Here is a 5806-nt window from a genome sequence, read left to right on the forward strand (position 1 = left end):
CGGGTGCATCATTTCATGTGACACCCTGTAGAGATTGGTTTCATACCTATCATACTATGTCTAGTTCTGTGCGCCTTGGTGATGATAGGTCTCTTGACATTGTGGGCATTGGAGATGTTCTACTGCAGTTTCCTTCTGGCAGTTCTTTTGTTTTGCATGATGTATGACATGTACTTGCATTGACTCATAGCCTTATGTTAGCTGGATAACTTGATGATGCAAGGTATTTTGTGTCTTTTGGAGACTTTGCATGGAAGATTACTCGTGGCAGGCTTGTGCTTGCAAGAGGTGCCAAGTCTGGCAGCCTCTATCCCTTACTTGTATCTGGAGCTACATTGAATCATGTTTTGTCTCTGGGTTCTATTCCCCATGTATCCCTTTGGTATGCTCGTTTGGGGCATATGTCTCTTAAAGGAATGAAAATGCTCCGTGCTTTCAGTATCTTTCGTCTTTTGACTCTTCGCATTTTGATTCTTGTGATCATAGTTTGTATGGCAGATAGACTAGAAATACGCATAAAAAGTCTGGTAAGAAACACATGGGTGAGCTCTTGGTCCTTGTGCACTTAGATGTATGTGGGCCCATGCCCTGTCAGTCACTTGGTGGGGCAAAGTACTTTGTTACTTTCATAGATGATTACTCACGTAAGGTTTGGGCTTATCCCATCAAGAGAAAATCCGATGTCTTAGACACATTTCAGCATTGGCTTGCATTGGCAGAGAACCAGTCTGGGAAAAGGCTAAAATGCTCAAGGTCAGATAATGGGGGTGAGTATGTATCACATGCTTTTGAGCAATTTTGTGATAAGAGGGATATTAAGCATCAGTTGACTGCCCCTTACACCCCTCCCCAGAATGGTATGGCTGAACACATGAATAGGACCATTCAGGAAAGGGTCCGTAGCATGCTTAGTGGCATTGACTTTCAGGTTGCATAGGAGGTATGGGCATGCAAGCCCCCCTCTTATGATCATTTGCGTGTCTTTGGATGTGAGGCATTTTTCCATGTGCCCAAGGACAAACATAATAAGCTGGATCCTAAAAGTGTCAAATGCATTTTCATTGGCTATGGAGATGCAGGAGAGATGGGTTACCGTCTATGGGATCCGTAGACGCGGAAAGTGATTCGTAGCCATGATGCCATATTTCATGACGACAAAATGCATATGCAGCCTACGAAAGTGGTTGAGGTATGTAGAGTTATCTTTCAAGAGGAGCCACCTGCTCCGTTCAGCTCACTCCACGGCCAACTAGACAGCGTGCAATATCACCTGATGCCCATGGCCCAAATGCTAGACATGCGGATGTTAGACAGGATGTCGGTCAGGTAGTAAAGCCTGGGTTGAGGCATTCTACTAGAGATAGATGACCTCCTAACCATTTTGCGCCCTCTATGGATTATATGTACTAGTTACAGGTGCAGGAGAGCCTCTCACTTATGATGAGGCTATGCACAGGGGTGATTGTCACTCTTGGGAGAGGGCTATGTTGCAGTCTGAGCTTGATTCATTGTATAAGAATCAGACTTGGGATTTGGTTTCCTTGCCTCAGGGTAAGAAGGCTTTGCCATGCAAGTGGGTATACAAGCTGAAAATTACCCCTGGACACCCCAAGCCGTCATGCAAGGCTCGATTGGTTGCTAAGGGTTTTGAGTAGGAGCATGGTATTGACTTTGATGAAGTCTTTTCACCTCTGGTCAAGATGACCACCCTATGCTTAGTCTTGGCCTTGGTTGCACAGCTTGACCTGGACTTGTACCAAATGGATGTCAAGACGGCTTTTTTACATGTGGACTTACATGATGAGATTTACATGGAGCAGCCTAAGGGCTTCGTAGACCCTGGCAGGGAACACCTAGTCTGCAAGCTAAAGAAGAGTCTATATGGCTTGAAGTAGGCACCTAGGGAATGGTACCATATGTTTGATGCATTCATGCAGTCACAAGGCTATAGCCGTAGTGCTATCCGCAGTGCTATGGATCTGTGCTTGTACACGAAGAAAGCTCGTGACGGCGGTTCTTTACTGATTTTGGTGCTCTATGTGGATGACATGCTTTTAGCAGGGACAGCTCATGAGGAGCTAGATGCTCTTAAGGTTCAGCTCAAGAAGAGCTTTGAGATGAAAGATCTAGGACATGCCTCTCATATACTTGGTATGCGCATTATGCGCGATAGATCTCAGAGACTACTCTATCTATCATAAAGGGAGTACATTCATAAAGTCCTTGAGTGCTTCCGCATGCAGGATGTTAAGCCTATTGGTTGTCCATTACCTTCTCATGTGAAGGTTTCATAGTCTGATTGTCCGCAGACAGATGAGTAGAGGACTGAGATGGCCAAGATTCCCTATGCATCAACCGTGGGCAGTCTTATGTATGCCATGATAGCCACCCGTCCAGATATTGCTTTTGCAATTGGGGTTGTGGCACATTATATGGCTACACCTGGCAAGAAAAATTGGGATGCCATGAAGGGTATCATAAGGTACTTGAAGGGCACCGTAGATATGTGTCTTTGTTATGGGAGCCAGGATACATGAGTTGTGGGGTATACTGACTCTGATTATGCAGGACATGCAGATAGTAGGAAGTTCACTTCTTGCTATGTGTTCACTTATGCTGGAGGAGCTATCTCTTGGATGTCCAGGGTTTAGAAGTGTACGGCTCTTTCTACTACAAAGGCCAAGTATATTGCAGTCATAGAGGCTTGGAAGGAGGCTATCTGGTTAGGCTATTTGATTGCAGACCTTGGTATGACAGATGCTATGCCTACACTGCATTCAGATTCTATGAGTTATAGTGACTGACCTTCCCTTACTCAATAATCACTGAAAGAATAAAGAATAAAGTGATAGTGATAGATGCTCACCACTTGTAGTATATACATGTATGCGATCACGGTGTCCCCATGTAGAAAATCTGTTTTCACATCTATCTGATAAAGGTCCACATCTAATTGCACAATCAAGGCCAAAATCAATCATAGGGTAGTAATCTTGACTATAGGAGAAAAGACTTCATCAAAGTCAATACCATGATCATGCTTAAAACCCTTGGTAACTAATCTACCCTTATATATTGGCTTGGGGTGTCTAGGGATACTCTTCAACTTGTATATCCACTTGCATGGCAATGCGTATTTTCCATTAGGCAAAGGAACCAAATTCCATGTATGGTTTTCCTGTAGTGAATCAAACTCAAACTCCATGACCCTATTCCAAGTGTGACTATCACATTGTGCATGGCCTCATAAGCATGGGGCTCACCAAAATCTATCATTCAGCATAACAAAGTCCATGGAGGGCACAAACTGATCATGTTGATGTCTATCTCTAGTAGACCATTTGGGCTATGGGGGTTGTATATGCTATCCAACATCATGATCATGGGTCACCAAAACATTAGCTAGCTATAGGTTGTCTAGCTAGTTGTACACTAACAAGAGGCTCCTCCTAAAAGATCACCCTGCATACCTCAACTACCTACTTAGATTGCTTATGCATTTCCTCCTCATGGAAAATATCATCATGGCTACAGATAACCTTTTGAGCTTTTGGATCCCATAGGTGATAGCCCATCTCACTTGTATCCCCATAACCAAGAAATATGCATTTCATTGACTTAGGATCTAATTTATTGCAATTATCCTTGGGCACATTGCAAAAAGCCTCACATCCAAAGACTCTAAGATGTACATAGAAAAGTAAAGGATAGAGGTTTCCATCCTTGGCACCTTGAGTAATCCCACGAGTAATCTTGCATGCGGATTACCAAAAGATACATAATAGCCTACATCATTCAATTGTCTAGTAGATAGACGGCTTTTGCTCAAAGCCAATATATGACACGTTATGCATAGTAAAGGAGCTGCTTGAGGAAAACTGTAACCTTATATCTCCAATGCTAATAATATACAATGCCAAGTTATTTCCCAATCACAAAGAACCTATCATGCTATGATACGACTAAAACCAATCGTGATTTGGGGTAACATGAAATGAAGCCTTAGAATTAGGTAGCCAATACTGAGAATGTCTAGATGAAGCATTGGTCAAATGAGAAGCATCAAGAGAGGAAGTCACTAAGATGTAATCATCATCTAACTCAGGCTACACTACATCCATCTCTTCGATCTTTACACTTGACTTACTAGGAACAATGCTACGATCATTAGACTTTTCTTACACTTTTCCCTTATATTTCTCCTTGTGGTTATCATTGTGCATCTTATGACATCACAACTAAATATGACCCTACTTACCACAGTAATGACATGTCAAAGAGACCTTATGACCACAAGACTTATTGCAAGATTGAGACCTTTGTGAGTCTCTACCACGACAGTCATTACTGCTATTACTATCTTGTGTTTCCCTAACAGTCAATGCATGATAAGTATGGGTTGCATCCACATTGTTTCTGTTTGTCTCCTCTATGAGTAAAGCACCCTCAAGGTCCTAGAGTTTCAAACCATCCTAAGGTATATTAGCACACATGGATGTATGGAAAGTGTCTCATGACTCACAAAGTGTCCCAAGTAAGAACAGGGGAGGTAGGTTGTCCTTAAACTCAATGCCTTGCAAGGTTGATAGGTTGAAATTTGAAAGGAATGCATTCAACAAAGGTCCATAAGCTATTTCAACTAATGAGCAACCAATACATCTCTGATGTAGGACTTTGCTTATCATAAAGATTGCATATCTTTTCCCATAACTCCCAAGCATTATCCTCAGGTGCAACAACATTGAAGTAAACCTATTTAGATAATGGCATTATAAGGGTGGATTTACATAGCTCATCCCTATCATCCTGATCCATGCCTTCAAGCTTTAAACTCTTGGTCAATGGCCTAACTTGCCTCTTTTGAACCAATACCTAACATATTTGTGTCTTCCAATAGATGAAATTTTTGCCATCAAGCTTTTTAATATTGAAAATAGCATTATCATTTGAAGAACTAGCCATAATGGCAATATATCAATGCAAAATCCAAGAGAATGGGCCGCTATAATGACCATAAATCAGCCCCCAAAACTTAGCCAAAACAAAGGTAAAATAGGAGGGAATACCAAAGTATAGAGTTGTCCACCATTTCCAAGTAAATAGACTACCAAAGTACAATGTCTGCTCTCCAAGATAATGTTGAAAACTATAATTATAGCAATGTTGAAATAAAGAAAGTAGTATATGTTAATCCAATAGTGGGCAAATAGCCAAGAAAGAAAGCTCCCACTTCCAAGGATATTCGAGTAGCAACTGGGATACAAAAAATTCAACTGGCATAGACTAGTGGTATCAAAGACTGTCATGAACTCAAAGTGTCAATAAACTATACATCCATAATCATATGCATCACTAACAAACTAGTGACAAAGGTAAGTGTCAATATCCAAATCATACATAATCAAATAAGCCCACAAGTAGGAGTAACTGCATCCAATAGCATACGAGAGAGCAGATACATGAACCAAGAGTCCCACTATCTCAAAGAACCAAGCTCTGCCAAATAAGTACAAGTGTCTCCCACTAGAAGCGAATTCAAAATGCAAAGTGAGCGAGCAAAGCTCAAGACATATACACCAAAGCATCTAGGAAGCCCAAGCACATCACAAATACATATGAAAGTATAAGTGTCTTGGGTAAGAAAGAAAGCTCAAGCAATTGACCAAAGCCCAAGTACATCAAATATAACTCAAATCCAAGCTCCAAAGTGTGTCATAACCATATTGGGGCTTATGTATCAATGCTAGACATCATGGTAGACATGTAGCATTCCCAAAATACCATGTGGGCATAATAGGCATTCAAA

The sequence above is a fragment of the Lygodium microphyllum genome, chromosome 16, assembly GCF_053477565.2.
Source record: "Lygodium microphyllum isolate KBCC chromosome 16, Lygodium_microphyllum_v1.1.10, whole genome shotgun sequence".
Lineage (NCBI taxonomy): Eukaryota > Viridiplantae > Streptophyta > Polypodiopsida > Schizaeales > Lygodiaceae > Lygodium > Lygodium microphyllum.